The sequence below is a fragment of the Ranitomeya variabilis genome, chromosome 4 (genome assembly GCF_051348905.1).
Source record: "Ranitomeya variabilis isolate aRanVar5 chromosome 4, aRanVar5.hap1, whole genome shotgun sequence".
In the NCBI taxonomy this organism is placed as follows: Eukaryota; Metazoa; Chordata; class Amphibia; order Anura; family Dendrobatidae; genus Ranitomeya; species Ranitomeya variabilis.
Window position 1 is genome coordinate 688,077,605 of NC_135235.1, and position 17,669 is coordinate 688,095,273.

Genomic DNA, 17,669 nt, shown 5'->3' on the forward strand with positions numbered 1-17,669 from the left:
TAGAAACCGACTCTATGAGGATGGTCTGAGTGCCCGACGTCCACAGATGGGGGTTGTGCTCACACCTTAACACTGTGCAGGATTGGCATTTGCCACAGAACACCAGGATTGGCAAATTCACCACTGGCGCCCTGTGCTTTTCACAGATGAAAGCAGGTTCAGACTGAGCACATGTGACAGACGTGACAGAGTCTGAAGACACCGTGAAGAGCGATCTGCTGCCAACAACATATTTCAGCATGACCGGTTTGGCAGTGGGTCAGTAATGGTGTGGGGTGGCATTTCTTTGGAGGGCCGCAAAGCCCTCCAAGTGGTCGCCAGAGGTAGCTTGACTGCCATTAGGTACGGTGATGAGATCCTCAGACCCCTTATGAGACCATATGCTGGTGCGGTTGGCCCTGGGTTCCTCCTAATGCAGGACAATGCCAGACCTCATGTGGCTGGAATGTGTCAGCAGTTCCTGCAAGATGAAGACAATGAAGCTATTGACTGGCCCGCCCGTTCCCCAGACCTGAATCCGATTGAACACATCTGGGACATCATGTCTTGCACCATCCACCAACGTCACGTTGCACCACAGACTGTTCAGGAGTTGGCAGATGCTTTAGTCCAGGTCTGGGAGGAGATCCCTCAGGAGACCATCCACCGCCTCATCAGGAGCATTTCAAGGCATTTTAGGGAGATCATACAGGCACGTGGATGCCACACACACTACTGAGCATCATTTCCTTGTCTTGAGGCATTTCCACTGAAGTTGGATCAGCCTGTAACTTCATTTTCCACTTTGATTTTGAGCATCATTCCAACTCCCGAACTCCGTGGGATGTTAGTTGTGATTTATGTTGATCATTTTTAGGCTTTATTGTTCTCAATACATTCCACTATGTAATTAATAAAGATTTACAACTGGAATATTTCATTCAGTGATATCTAGGATGTGGGATGTTATCGTTCCCTTTATTTTTTTGAGCATTGTATATCCCAATACTATGTGTAGATGTTTATATTATCTATTCTATTCTAACCTGTCAGTGTGATTCTACATTACACCGCACTGAATTGCCGGCTTTTCTATAGGACACCGGTGCTTATTTCTCACAAGTCACATTGATGGTCCGTGTGGTGTGAGTTTTTCTCGCACCCATAGACTTTCATTGCCGAGTCTCGGCCGATATACGATGCAAATCGCAGCATGCTGTGATTTCTCTCGCACGTATAATATGGCCGAGGAAACAATGGATGATGAGAGATGCCCCATAGATTAACATTGGTCCGAGTGCTATGCGATTTTCTCCTCTCTAGTGTGACTCCGGCCTAATACAGGTTTCCTTGATTCCCGTCTTTCATATTTGGGTCGTTTGTATCTATCAGCGGAAAAGTAACAAAACCATTGTGATTCTTATAAGGAGGCAACAAAACCCCCCTAAATATAACATTCTATAACAGCCCCACAATCTGTGACTCCTCAGGGTAAATCGCTATCTCACCATTGGATTAGAGCTGATACTATGAAGCTAAAGTGACTAAACAGACTTTCTGTCACCTCCATAAAGGGGCACTTTTCCGTGTTTGTCAGAACTGTCCGAGGATTATTAGAGGTGATGGTTTCCTCCCCAATTAGAAGGGACACCTGTGGATATTGGGGTCTTTACCTGCTACAGTTCTGATTTACTAGGTAAAGTGCTGGAATCACTTTCTCCCAAAGGGTTAAATGTCATCTGTAACTTCAATGTCTCTCTATGAAGCTTCTTCTCTGAACTTTCTTCCTGTTTTCTGCCGTATTTCTATTACTCTCCGGAATCAGGAATGTATTAAGTCCTATAGAAACTGCGGAGAAAGAATCATTTCTAATTCTGTGTTTCCAGGATTCTTCTTGTGGGAATTGGCTGCGATATCCCCTGTGCAATATATTTCTAGTATTAAAGGGAACCTGTCACCAGATTTGGCCGATACGAGTTACGGCCACCGTTTTTCAAGGCTTAGCTTCGGCATTCTATAATGCTGTAGATAAGCCTCCGATCCGACCTGCAAGAGAAGAAAAATAACTTTTATTATAGTCACCTGCGGGGAGGTCTGGTCTGAGGAATGTCGCAGGTCTTGGTCCGACACCTCCCATCTTCTTGCGATGCCGCCCTCCTGCTTGCTTCATGGATCCAGGGCATCACGCTCCTGCACAGGCGCCAGGAAAAGTTAGAGAGGCCCAGCACCTGCGCACAGCAGTTCTTTGCTCTGCCCTCATCAGGGCAGATAAGTATGTCTGCACAGGAGCGTGATGCTGGGGAGCCAAGAAGCAAGCAGGAGAGTGTCAGCGCAAGAAGATGGGAGGTGCTGTACCAAGACCTGCGACATCCCCCAGACTGGACCGTCCCGCTGGTGACTATAATAAAAGTTAGTTTTCTTCTCTTGCAGGTCAGATCGAGGGCTTATCTACAGCATTATAGAATGCTGTAGATAAGCCCTGAAAGGTGGTGGCAATAACTCGTATCGGCCAAATCCGGTGACAGGTTTGCTGTAATAAGTAATAATCCTGTCACTGTATGGACGTGTGGTGGTTGTTTGTTTCTTTCCTTAATTTCTTGTTTTATTTTTCTTTATGTCACGTACAGTGGGTACAGAAGGTATTCAGATCCCTTGAAATTTTTCACTCTATTTCATTGCAGCCATTTGGTAAATTCAAAAAAGTTTCTTTTTTTTTCTCATTAATGTACACTCTGCACCCCTTCTTGACTGAAAAAAACCATGACCATGTGATATTTCAGTTTCTCTTTTTTAATACATTTGCAAAAATTCCTACATTTCTGTTTGTTTTCAGTCAAGATGGGGTGCAGAATGTACATTAATGAGAAAAATAGAAACTTTTTTTAATTCACCAAATGGTTGCAATGAAACAAAGAGTGAAAAATGTAAAGGCATCTGAATACTTGAGGTGGCACCATAATAACATCCCGGCAGCAGGCGCACTGTCTGGGTGTTACGTTTGACAACAATCTCTCCTTCACCTCCCATATACAATCTCTGGCCCGCTTGTGCCGCTTACACCTAAAGAACATCTCTAGAATCCGCCCTTTTCTCACCATGGAGACAACAAAAACTCTCACCTTTGCCCTGATCCACTCCCGCCTGGACTACTGTAACGCTCTATTAATTGGCCTCCCCCTCACTCGACTTTCCCCTCTCCAGTCCATCCTTAATGCAGCAGCCAGGGTCACCTACAGAGCTAAGCAGTATTCATATGCAGCCACTCTTCGCCAGTCGTTACACTGGCTGCCCATTCATTATAGGATCCAATTCAAAGTACTTGTTCTCACCCACAACGCTCTCCACAGTGCGGCACCCCCTTACATCTCCTCCCTTATTTCTGTCTATCAGCCTAATCGGCCGCTGCGCTCTGCACATGACTTTCGACTAACCTCTGCACTAATCCTCCCACTCCCAACTTCAAGACTTCCCCCACGCTGTGCCAATCCTCTGGAATGCTCTACCCAAAGAAATTAGGACCATCTACAATTTGCATAGTTTTAGGCGCTCGCTCAAAACACATTTGTTCAGAGCGGCCAATCATTCCCTAATCAAAGTCAAGTCATTTTATGTGTAAGTGTGCGTATGTAGCCCATTCACTATCTCCAGCTATCCCCCACTTCCTCAAGATGGCTGGGCCATCATTGCAAATACATCATTGTAAATAAGTTCCTGTTCTTTGTATCTGCCCCTACCTCCTTGTAGATTGCAAGCTCTCACAAGGCTTTAATTATTGTATTGTTAACATTGTTTCTTATGACTTGCGTTTGAAACTGTTAAACTGTAAAGTGCTGCGGAATATGCTGGCGCTACATAAAGATTATTATTATTACTTTCCGTACCCACTGTTTGTGTACTGGTTCTGACATTTGGTATCTTCTTGTCACTTGACAATCACTATATAAGGGCCACCCAAGGAATATGATGCATGCTTAAAAAAGGCGTCCGACCCGGAAAAATCACAAAAGGTGAGCTTTCACACTTTAACTCCCTTTCCATGATGTCTCCATGAAACGCTGCTTGTGCCGACAGCAGATGGATCTCATATCGCAGTTCTGACAAGATCTTTTCCTGGATTGTTTAATAGGACTTACAGGAGGAACCAGTCCAGAAAGCAGAAGATCCAGCGAGTATTCGCCACATATTCCTGCAAATTCCCTGAAGTGTTATCAACTGTATCCACTAGTGATGAGTGAGGACTAAAATGCTTGAGTGCTCGTTATTCAAATCAAGCAGGCCGGATACTCAGACTCAAGTACCGACTATAATGGAAGTCAATGAAAAAGCATTTTACCAGAAGACCCTAACTGGAGGGTGCATGGGGGCAGGAAAATCTCTGAAATGGATGGAATCAGCGCTCAAATGGAATGGGAACAGCATGGTGAAGATGTCTGGACACATATCAGACTCCAAGGTCACTCCTGGGTACTAAATAAATAAATAATAAAAAAAAATGACGCGGGTCCCTTTCCATTTTTGATAACTACACTACACAGCTGACATCAATCCTCAAAAATATTACCTTGATTGCCCATGCACCCGGAAAGACCAAGGCAAAATGCCAGAATTGGTGCATCTAATGTGATGCGCCAATTTTGGGGCTGCTAGTTTTAGGGTGGAAGGGAACAATATCCATAGACCTTAATATCAGCCCCAGATGTCTGCTTTACCTTGGCTGGTTATCAAAAATTGCAGGGACCCCACGTCAGTTTTTTTTAATTAGTTACTTAATAGGTTTAAAAAGTTAACCCCTTCCCGACATGTGCTGTATATATACTGCTGCGCTACCGCAAAGCAAAGTATATATTCGGGGCTGCGATTTACTGTTACCGCGCTGCATCGTGCAGTGACTGGGTTAAGATGGAATAGCAGACCATCCCTGCATGTTCATCTGGGAGTCTGTAACCCCCCCGCAACGGCAATGTGTCAATAAAGGGATTTTAATAAAATTAGTTTTTACCCTGTTGACACAACACACTTTTATAATCTCCACACATCTTACACATGACACCACATTATAAATTCACACACTAGTAAAACCAAAAGAATTATAATCATTACTAGAAAACTATGCCTCTAGATAAAAAATTCCTTGAGGGGTGTAGTTTACATAATGGGGTCACTTATGTGCTGATGTAAAGTAGACATGTGGGAAATGTTATTTATTAACTATTTTGTGTGATATATCTCTCTTATTTAAGGGCACAAGAATTCAAAGTACGAAAATTGCAAAGTTTTCAAACTTTTTGATACATTTCCAATTTTTTTCACAAATAAACATCATATTGAAGAAATTTTAGGACTATCATGAAGTACAATATGACATGAAGAAAACAATGTCATAATCACCAGGATCCATTTAAGCATCCAGAGTTATCACCTCACAAAGTGACAGTGGTCAGAAATGAAAAAATTGAAGTGGTCAGGAAAGTGAAAACAGGTTTCGGGGTGAAGGGGTTAAATACACCCTATAGCACCACATGAAAGACACTAAAGGATACAACTTTATAATCCTTAGGGGGCTGACAATAATCTAAGCGCTCCCTCCTATAACAACTCTCCCTGAGCGGCTTCCTGAGGACGGTGTGCCAAGCATCGCGTCACTGGGTCTTCTATAAACCCGATAACGTGATGCGGCCGGACAGTCACAGTAATACCAGTAGCCAACATGGCTGCAGCATCACCGTGTATGGCGGGCAATCCCCGCATGTTTATTGTCTGGGAACTCGAGCACGGCGCTCCATCACCTGCGATACCCCAGTAACAAGCTTGTCCGAGCCCCCGATGCCGGATCGAGTAGTGGAGAGCGGCTCCCTCATCACTAGTATCTACATTATTGTGCTGGAGCCAGGAGAGGAATCATCGCATTGTGGGAGAACTTCTCTGGGCTTCTGTCCTCTCATCCTGCAGTTTTCTGAATGGATCTAATGTGGCTGCATTCTGTCCACAGCTGTTATACAGTAGCGTAGCTACTGGGGGGGAGAGGGGGTGGTCGCCCCGGGTCCCGTGCTCTGAGGGGGCCCACCAAGAGCTATGCTACTGTAACTGTATTTGCATGCACAGTGCGCCCGTACAGTTAAATTCTGTGGCAGTGCAGGAAGAATCGATCTCCCAGCTCTGCCGCCCGGCCGCTATGAGGCCAATGAGCAAGCAGGGGGACCCTGTGCCAGCAGTGGGCCCCCCATCATCACAAGTTCAGCTGTATCGGCTAGATTCCAATACAGCTGACAACACTGATGAGAGAAGGAGCTTTATGCTCCCTCTCCCATCATCCCCCTCTCAGCATCTGACATCACCGACGCTGACACCGACGGGGTCGCAATTACGTCATTACCGACAGAACAGTGGAGGAACCAGGGAGAAAGGTGAGTATTGGATTTATTTTTTAACCCCTTCATGACCCAGCCTATTTTGACCTTAATGACCTTGCCGTTTTTTGCAATTCTGACCAGTGTCCCTTTATGAGGTAATAACTCAGGAACGCTTCAACGGATCCTAGCGATTCTGAGATTGTTTTTTCGTGACATATTGAGCTTCATGTTAGTGGTAAATTTAGGTCGATAATTTCTGAGTTTATTTGTGAAAAAAACGGATATTTGGCGAAAATTTTGAAAATTTTGCAATTTTCACATTTTGAATTTTTATTCTGTTAAACCAGAGAGTTATGTGACACAAAATAGTTAATAAATAACGTTTCCCACATGTCTACTTTACATCAGCACAATTTTGGAAACAAATTTTTTTTTTGCTAGGAAGTTATAAGGGTTAAAATTTGACCAGTGATTTCCCATTTTTACAACAAAATTTACAAAACCATTTTTTTTAGGGACCACCTCACATTTGAAGTCAGTTTGAGGGTTCTATATGGCTGAAAATACCCAAAACTGACACCATTCTAAAAACTGCACCCCTCAAGGTGCTCAAAACCACATTCAAGAAGTTTATTAACCCTTCAGGTGTTTCACAGCAGCAGAAGCAACATGGAAGGAAAAAATGAACATTTAACTTTTGTCACAAAAATGATCTTTTAGCAACAATTTTTTTATTTTCCCAAGGGTAAAAGGAGAAACTGGACCACGAACGATGTTGTCCAATTTGTCCTGAGTACGCTGATACCTCATATGTGGGGGTAAACCACTGTTTGGGCATACGGCAGGGCTTGGAAGGAAAGGAGCGCCATTTGACTTTTTGAATGAAAAATTGGCTCCAATCTTTAGCGGACACCATGTCGCGTTTGGAGAGCCCCCGTGTGCCTAAACATTGGAGCTCCCCCACAAGTGACCCCATTTTGGAAACTAGACCCCCCAAGGAACTTATCTAGAAGCATAGTGAGCACTTTAAACCCCCAGGTGCTTCACAAATTGATCCGTAAAAATGAAACAGTACTTTTTTTTCACAAAAAAATTATTTTAGCCTCAATTTTTTCATTTTCACATGGGCAACAGGATAAAATGGATCATAAAATTTGTTGGACAATTTCTCCTGAGTACACTGATACCTCACATGTGGGGGTAAACCACTGTTTGGGCACATGGTAAGGCTCGGAAGGGAAGGAGCGCCATTTGACTTTTTGAATGAAAAATTATCTCCATCGCTAGCAGAGACCATGTCACGTTTGGAGAGCCCCTGTGTGCCTAAACATTGGAGCGCTCCCACAAGTGACCCCATTTTGGAAACTAGACCCCCCAAGGAACTTATCTAGAAGCATAGTGAGCACTTTAAACTCTCAGGTGCTTCACAAATTGATCCGTAAAAATGAAAAAGTACTTTTTTTTCACACAAAATTTCTTTTAGCCTCAATTTTTTCATTTTCACATGGGCAACAGGATAAAATGGATCCTAAAATTTGTTGGGCAATTTCTGCTGAGTACGTTGATACCTCATATGTGGGGGTAAACCACTGTTTGGGTGCACGACAAGGCTCGGAAGGGGAGGCGTGCCATTTGACTTTTTGAATGGAAAATTAGCTTCAATCGTTAGCGGACACCATGTCGCGTTTGGAGAGCCCCTGTGTGCCTAAACATTGGAGCTCCCCTACAAGTGACCCCATTTTGGAAACTAGACCCCCCAAGGAACTTATCTAGATGCATAGTGAGCACTTATAACCCCCAGGTGCTTCACAGAAGTTTATAACGCAGAGCCGTGAAAATAAAAAATAATTTTTCTTTCCTCAAAAATGATTTTTAGCCCAGGATTTTTTAATTTTCCAAGGGTAATAGGAGAAATTGGACCCCAAATGTTGTTGTCCAGTTTGTCCTGAGTACGATGATACCCCATATGTGGGAGTAAACCACTGTTTGGGCACACGGCAGGGCTCGGAAGGGAAGGCACGCCATTTGGCTTTTTGAATGGAAAATTAGCTCCAATCATTAGCGGACACCATGTCACGTTTGGAGAGCCCCTGTGTGCCTAAACATTGGAGCTCCCGCACAAGTGACCCCATTTTGGAAACAAGACCTCCCAAGGAACTAATCTAGATGTGTGGTGAGCACTTTGAACCCCCAAGTGCTTCGCAGAAGTTTATAACGCAGAGCCGTGAAAATAATAAATGTGTTTCCTTTCCTCAAAAATATTTTTTTAGCCCAGAATTTTTTATTTTTGCAAGGGTAATAGGAGAAATTGGACCCCAAAAGTTGTTGTCCAGTTTCTCCTGAGTACGCTGATACCCCATATGTGGGGGTAAACCACTGTTTGGGCACATGCCGGGGCTCGGAAGGGAAGTAGTGACGTTTTGGAATGCAGACTTTGATGGAATGGTCTGCGGGCGTCACGTTGCATTTGCAGAGCCCCTGATGTGCCTAAACAGTAGAAACACCCCACAAGTGACCCCATTTTGGAAACTAGGCCCCCCAAGGAACTTATCTAGATGTGTGATGAGCACGTTGGACCCCCAAGTGCTTCACAGAAGTTTACAACGCAGAGCCGTGAAAATAAAAAATCATTTTTCTTTCCTCAAAAAAGATGTTTTAGCAAGCAATTTTTTATTTTCACAAGGGTAACAGGAGAAATTGGGCCCCAATGTTTGTTGCCCAGTTTGTTGTGAGTACAGTGATACCCCATATGTGGGGGTAAACCACTGTTTGGGTGCACATCAGGGCTCGGAAGGGAAGTAGTGACATTTGAAATGCAGACTTTGATGGAATGGTCTGCGGGCGTCACGTTGCATTTGCAGAGCCCCTGATGTGCCTAAACAGTAGAAACACCCCACAAGTGACCCCATTTTGGAAACTAGACCCCCCAAGGAACTTATCTAGATGTGTGATGAGCACGTTCAACCCCCAAGTGCTTCACAGAAGTTTACAACGCAGAGCCGTGAAAATAAAAAATCATTTTTCTTTCCTCAAAAAAGATGTTTTAGCAAGCAATTTTTTATTTTCACAAGGGTAACAGGAGAAATTGGGCCCCAATGTTTGTTGCCCAGTTTGTTGTGAGTACAGTGATACCCCATATGTGGGGGTAAACCACTGTTTGGGTGCACGTCAGGGCTCGGAAGGGAAGTAGTGACATTTGAAATGCAGACTTTGATGGAATGGTCTGCGGGCGTCACGTTGCATTTGCAGAGCCCCTGATGTGCCTAAACAGTAGAAACACCCCACAAGTGACCCCATTTTGGAAACTAGACCCCCCAAGGAACTTATCTAGATGTGTGATGAGCACGTTCAACCCCCAAGTGCTTCACAGAAGTTTACAACGCAGAGCCGTGAAAATAAAAAATCATTCTTCTTTCCTCAAAAATTATGTATTAGCAAGTAATTTTTTATTTTTGCAAGGGTAACAGGAGAAATTGGACCCTAACAGTTGTTGCCCAGTTTGTCCTGAGTACGCTGGTACCCCAAATGTGGGGGTAAACCACTGTTTGGGCACACGTCGGGACTTGGAAGGGAGGGAGCACCATTTGACTTTTTGAATGCAAGATTGGCTGGAATCAATGGTGGCGCCATGTTGCGTTTGGAGACCCCTGATGTGCCTAAACAGTGGAAACCCCTCATTTCTAACTTCAACACTAACCCCAACACACCCCTAATCCTAATCCCAACTGTAGCCATAACCCTAATCCCAACCCTAACCCCAACACACCCCTAACCACAACCCTAACCCCAACACACCCGTAACCCTAATTCCAACCCTAATCCTAACCCTAATCCCAACCCTAACCCTAATCCCAACCCTAACCACAACTGTAACCCCAACACACCCCTAACCCTATCCGTAACCCTAACCACAAGCCTAATCTTAACCCTATTTCCAACCCTAGCCCTAATTCCAACCCTAACCCTAAGGGTATGTGCCCACGTAGCGGATTCGTGTGAGATTTTTCCGCACGACTTTTGAAAAATCTGCAAGTAAAAGGCACTGCGTTTTACCTGCGGATTTACAGCAGATTTCCAGTGTTTTTTTGTGCGGATTTCACCTGCGGATTCCTATTGAGGAACAGGTGTAAAACGCTGCGGAATCCGCACAAAGAATTGACATGCTGTGGAAAATACAACGCAGCGTTTCTGCACGGAATTTTCCGCACCATGGGCACAGCGGATTTGGTTTTCCAAAGGTGTACACGGTACTGTAAACCTGATGGAAAACTGCTACGAATTTGCAGCGGCCAATCCGCTGCGGATCCGCATCCAATCCGCTGCGGATCCGCGGCCAATCCGTTGCGGATCCGCGGCCAATCCGCTGCGGATCCGCATCCAATCCGCTGCGGATCCGCGGCCAATCCGCTGCGGATCCGCGGCCAATCCGCTGCGGATCCGCGGCCAATCCGCTGCGGATCCGCATCCAATCCGCTGCGGATCCGCATCCAATCCGCTGCGGATCCGCGGCCAATCCGCTGCGGATCCGCGGCCAATCCGCTGCGGATCCGCAGCCAAATCCGCACATGCCATAACCCTACCCCTAACCCTAACCCTACCCCTAACCCTACCCGTAACCCTAACCCTAGTTCTAACCCTAACCCTAGTTCTAACCCTAACCCTAGTGGAAAAAAAATATATATATATTTTCTTTATTTTATTATTATCCCTATCTATGGGGGTGATAAAGGGGGGGGGTTTATTTATTATTTTTTTTATTTTGATCGCTGTGGTAGAACCTACCACAGCGATCAAAATGTACTTGAATGGAATCTGCCGGCGGGCGTACTGAGCATGCGCCCGCCATTTTGGAAGATGGCGGCGCCCAGCGAGGAGACGGCCGGACACCGGGAGGATCGGTAAGTATGAAGGGGTGGTGGGGGGGTGGATTGGAGCACAGGAGGGGTGATCGGACCACAGGGGGGAGCGGACAGCAGGACGGGGGAGCGGGCAGGAGCACGGGGCAGCGCAGCACAGGACGGAGGGGACCGGACCCCATAACGGAGGACTGGGGGGGCGATCGGTGGGGTGGGGGGGGCTCACATCAGTATTTCCAGCCATGGCCGATGATATTGCAGCATCGGCCATGGCTGGATTGTAATATTTCACCTGTTTTTTAGGTGAAATATTACAAATCGCTCTGATTGGCTGTTGAAAGTGAAACTGCCAATCAGAGCGATCGTAGCCACGGGGGGGTGTAGCCACCCCCCCTGGGCTGAAGCACCACTCCCCCTGTCTCTGCAGATCGGGTGAGATTGGAGTTAACCCTTTCACCCGATCTGCAGGAGCGCGATCATTCCATGACGCATACGCTGCGTCATAGGTCGCATTGGCACCGACTTTCATGACGCAGCGTATGCGTCAAAGGTCGTGAAGGGGTTAAGGGGCTGAATTATGCTATAGAGGCTGCCTATGGGGTGCATTATATGAAGGACTGCATTATGCTATAGTGTCTGCCTATGGGGGTGCATTATATTAAGAGCTGCATTATACTATAGAGCAGGGGTGGGCAATTAATTTTGCCAAGGGGCCGCATGGGAAATTGGGATGGTTTTAGAGGGCCAGACAAGTATAATTACCGTATTTTTCGGACTATAAGACGCACCGGACCATAAGGCGCACCCCAAATTTGGGGTGAAAATTGCAGAAAAAAAGATTTTTTGTAAGGTGGGGGTCCGTCTTATTGTACGAATTTACAGTATCTTACCTGAGGGCTGGCGGTGGTAGAGCAGGGTCACAGGAGGCATGGTGTCGGCAGAGGTGGGGTGATGCGGTGTGGCGTGCACCTGAGCAGGGTCCCTTCCTGCTTAGGTGGGCAACGCCACGGCCTGGTGTCCATGGGGGGGTTGCAGCAGTGGTGTGGCGACGGCAGAGGTGCGGTATGGCGTGCGCAGGGTCCCTTCCACCGGTGAGGTGACGCAGTGGCCCGGAATGCAATGTGAGCAGCAGAGCCGGGTTGAATATGGGTGGCGGCGGCCATCTTCCTGAGGCCGTGCGTGCGCAGATGGAGTGCTCTGCTTCACGGGGCTTCAGGAAAATGGCCGCGGGAGGCCGCAGGTGCGCAGATGGAGATCGCGGCAGCCATTTTCCTGAAGCCAAGATCTAAATCTGCAAACTCGGCCTCGGGAAGATGGCCGCCGCCATCGGTAAACCGGTGATCAACCCGGCTCTGCTGCTTACATTGCACGTGACGTACAGGGCCGATGCGTATGAGCTCGGGGCCTTCACTCCAGCCACCAGCGGTCCTCCTCAGAAGCGTCTGGCGGCTGGCCGAGCGGTGCCGGGGGCGGCTGAAGTGACAGCTAGCTGGCGGGCCATTTAAAATCATCAGGCGGGCCGGATGCGGCCCGCGGGCCGCATCTTGCCCAGGTCTGCTATAGAGTCTGCCTATAGGGGTGCATTATATTAAAGGGAACTTGTGACCAGGTTTGGCCGATAAGAGATAAGGCCATCACCTTTCAGGGCTGATATACAGCATTCTACAATGCTGAATCTGCCCCCAACCCGACCTGTAAGAGAAGAAAAACTTTTATTATACACACCTGTGGGGCGGTCTGGTCAGTGGGGCCTTGCTCTTCTTGGTCCAGCTCCTCCCATCTTATGATCGCTGTCTTCCTGCTTGCTTCGTGTGAATGATGCGTCACTGCGTCGTCCACACAGTCTCCTCAGCATCGCGCTCCTGCGCAGGCGTACTTCTCTGCCCTGTGGAGGGCAGAGAAAAGTACTGCAGTGTGCAGGTGCCAAGGCTCTTTGACCTTTCACGACACCTGTTCGCGGTGCCAAAGAGTCTGGGCGGATGACGCAGAGACGCATCAGCCACATGAAGCAAGCAGGAGGGCGACATCGCAAGAAGATGGGAGGTGCTGGACCAAAGCCTGCGACACTCCTTGGACCGGACTGCCCCAATGGTGAGTACAATAATAGATCTTTTTCTTATCTTACAGGTCGGGTTGGGGGCAGATATACAGCATTATAGAGTCTCAATACCAATCAGGCAAACAATACACAGGGTTAATAGTTCCCAACCCCTGTGCCCATCCGGAAATAAATATAATTCGTCCCATGCAAAGAGTATATAAACCTATAAATAAATTTTGCATAACAATAAACAATATTACCAATGGTGAACTCTACCAAATGAAACAAGACACCACAGACCAGAGGATAATTATATCCAAAAATTGTAGGCTCATACCGCCAGTGGCTAATTAGTGCCTAATGCCATAAACAGACATAATAACCTTAACACGGCCCCTACATGAGTTTCGGCTGCGTGTGCCTTCTTCCGGGGGAGTCTGCGTGTGCCTTCCGGAAGAAGGCACATGCAGCTGAAACGCGCGTACGGGCCGTGGCACCATCGGACCAGAGGTAACCATTATTAGATTATATGTATTAATACTATGCCATCTTTTTAATAACCCATGTGTGGCATCCTTAAGGTTATTATGTCTGTTTATGGCATTTGGCACTAATTAGCCACTGGGTGTATCTGTATTATGGCGGTATGAGTTGAATTTTTGCATATAATTATCCTCAAGTCTGTGGTGTCTTGTTTCATTTCGTACCGTTCACCATTATAATATTAATATTGTTTATGATTTTAAGTGTTATTATTAATAAAGTTTATTCTTTTTTACTATCCTAGTTCTGTTGTGCAAAATTTATTTATAGATTTATATACTCTTTGCATGAGACAAATGATATTTATTTCCGGATGGGCACAGGGGTTGGGAACTATTTACCCTGTGTATTGTTTGTCTGATTGGTATTCAGTATTCTGTGCAAAATTTATTTATAGCATTATAGAGTCTGCCTATGGGGGGTGCATTATAGAATGCTGTATATCAGCCATGAAAAATGATGTCCGTAACTTATATAGGCCAAAACTGGTGACAGGTTCCCTTTAAGGGCTGCATTATACTATAGAGGCTGTTTATTGGGTGTTAATTATATTAGGGGCTGCATTATGCTATAGAGTCTGCCTAGGGAAGTGCATTTTATTAAGGGCTGCGGTATACTATAGAGGCTGCCTATGGGGGAATGCATTATACAATATAGAGGCTGCCTATGGGGAGTGCATTATACTACATGGAGGCCTATGGAGAGTGCATTATACTATATAGTCTGCCTATGGGGAGTGCATTATACTATATTGAGGACTATATTGAGGATTGTCTGGTGCATTATTCTTTGTGGAGGCTATCTAGGGGCCACCATACAGTGCGGAGATTACAGTGTTGGAGCTATCAGTTTGGGGGATACTAAGGGGTCAGTATATATACAGTGAGGGGCATTATACTGTGTATAAGAACATCATACTGTGTATAGGGGAGCTGTACAGGGGTAGACTCGGGACATTATAAAATATAAAGTGGGCACTTATTGTTATAGGGGAACTCAGGTTAGTGACTGTCAAAGGGGCAAACGGCAATATTACTTTCTAGGGGGCACAATGTGGGCACTGATTTCTACGGCACTTGCACCTGGCATTGCTGTATTCTAGAGGGGTGCTTTAGAATTCAGAGGTCACAGAGAACCATACTGCAGGTGCAGCAATAGGGACATACGGCAGCAGAGGCTCAGTATTGGGGTATCAGGTGGAGTAATAGGGACACATACGGCAGCAGTGGCTCAGTATTGGGGTATCAGGGGCAGTAATAGGGACACATACGGCAGCAGCGGCTCAGTATTGGGATATCAGGTGCAGTAATAGGGACACATACGGCAGCAGCGGCTCAGTATTGGGGTATCAGGTGCAGAAATAGGGACACATACGGCAGCAGCGGCTCAGTATTGGGGTATCAGGGGCAGTATTAGGGACACATACGACAGCAGCGGCTCAGTATTGGGGTATCAGGGGCAGTAATAGGGACACATACGGCAGCAGAGGCTCAGTATTGGGGTATCAGGTGGAGTAATAGGGACACATACGGCAGCAGCGGCTCAGTATTGGGGTATCAGGTGCAGTAATACGGTCACATACGGCAGCAGAGGCTCAGTATTGGGGTATCAGGTGCAGTAATAGGGACACATACGGCAGCAGCGGCTCAGTATTGGGGTATCAGGTGCAGTAATAGGGACACATACGGCAGCAGTGGCTCAGTATTGGGGTATCAGGGGCAGTAATAGGGACACATACGGCAGCAGCAGCTCAGTATTGGGGTATCAGGGGCAGTAATAGGGACACATACGGCAGCAGCGGCTCAGTATTAGGATATCAGATGAAGTAATAGGGACACATACGGCAGCAGCGGCTCAGTATTGGGGTATCAGGTGCAGTAATAGGGTCACATACGGCAGCAGCGGCTCAGTATTGGGGTATCAAGTGCAGTAATAGGGTCACATACGGCAGCAGCGGCTCGGTATTGGGGTATCAGGAGCAGTAATAGGAACACATACGGCAGCAGCGGCTCAGTATTGGGGTATCAGGTGCAGTAATAGGGTCACATATGGCAGCAGCGGCTCAGTATTGGGGTATCAGGTACTGTAATAGGGACACATACGGCAGCAGCGGCTCAGTATTGGGGTATCAGGTGCAGTAATAGGGACACATACGGCAGCAGCGGCTCAGTATTGGGGTATCAGGGGCAGTAATAGGGACACATACGGCAGCAGCGGCTCAGTATTGGGGTATCAGGTGCAGTAATAGGGTGACATACGGGAGAAGCGGCTCAGTATTGGGGTATCAGGGGCAGTAATAGGGACACATACGGGAGAAGCGGCTCAGTATTGGGGTATCAGGGGCAGTAATAGGGACACACATGGCAGCAGCGGCTCAGTATTGGGGTATCAGGTGCAGTAATAGGGACACATACGGCAGCAGCGGCTCAGTATTGGGGTATCAGGGGCAGTAATAGGGTCACATATGGCAGCTGCGGCTCAGTATTGGGGTATCAGGTGCAGTAATATGGACACATGGCAGCAGCGGCTCAGTATTGGGGTATCAGGTGCAGTAATAGGGACAGATACGGCAGCAGCGGCTCAGTATTGGGGTATCAGGTGCAGTAATAGGGACAGATACGGCAGCAGCGGCTCAGTATTGGGGTATCAGGGGCAGTAATAGGGTCACATACGGCAGCAGCGGCTCAGTATTGGGGTATCAGGTGCAGTAATAGGGACACATACGGCAGCAGCGGCTCAGTATTGGGGTATCAGGGGCAGTAATAGGGTCACATACGGCAGCAGCGGCTCAGTATTGGGGTATCAGGTGCAGTAATAGGGACACATACGGCAGCAGCGGCTCAGTATTGGGGTATCAGGGGCAGTAATAGGGTCACATACAGCAGCAGCGGCTCAGTATTGGGGTATCAGGGGCAGTAATAGGGTCACATACGGCAGCAGCGGCTCAGTATTGGGGTATCAGGTGCAGTAATAGGGACACATACGGCAGCAGCGGCTCAGTATTGGGGTATCAGGTGCAGTAATAGGGTTACATACGGCAGCAGCGGCTCAGTATTGGGGTATCAGGGGCAGTAATAGGGTCACATATGGCAGCTGCGGCTCAGTATTGGGGTATCAGGTGCAGTAATATGGACACATGGCAGCAGCGGCTCAGTATTGGGGTATCAGGTGCAGTAATAGGGACAGATACGGCAGCAGCGGCTCAGTATTGGGGTATCAGGTGCAGTAATAGGGACAGATACGGCAGCAGCGGCTCAGTATTGGGGTATCAGGGGCAGTAATAGGGTCACATACGGCAGCAGCGGCTCAGTATTGGGGTATCAGGTGCAGTAATAGGGACACATACGGCAGCAGCGGCTCAGTATTGGGGTATCAGGGGCAGTAATAGGGTCACATACGGCAGCAGCGGCTCAGTATTGGGGTATCAGGTGCAGTAATAGGGACACATACGGCAGCAGCGGCTCAGTATTGGGGTATCAGGGGCAGTAATAGGGTCACATACAGCAGCAGCGGCTCAGTATTGGGGTATCAGGGGCAGTAATAGGGTCACATACGGCAGCAGCGGCTCAGTATTGGGGTATCAGGTGCAGTAATAGGGACACATACGGCAGCAGCGGCTCAGTATTGGGGTATCAGGTGCAGTAATAGGGACACATACGGCAGCAGCGGCTCAGTATTGGGGTATCAGGTGCAGTAATAGGGTCACATACGGCAGCAGCGGCTCAGTATTGGGTTATCAGGTGCAGTAATAGGGACACATACGGCAGCAGCGGCTCAGTATTGGGGTATCAGCAGGATGAGGAGGTTGTGCAGGTTGGGAATAGATGGTGATGGGGCTGGAATATGAGAAGTGAAATGTGTCTTTGTTGTAATCTCTGCACCCAAGTCTGGGCTGGAAGA

The 17,669-nt window shown here is 47.2% G+C and overlaps 1 protein-coding gene across 1 annotated transcript in view; it reads right to left on the reverse strand.

Moving 5' to 3' along the window:
* Nucleotides 1–17,669, reverse strand: part of LOC143767632 (uncharacterized) — a 157,880-nt gene that overhangs the window by 139,680 nt on the left and 531 nt on the right. The gene's annotated exons all lie outside the window — the stretch shown is intronic.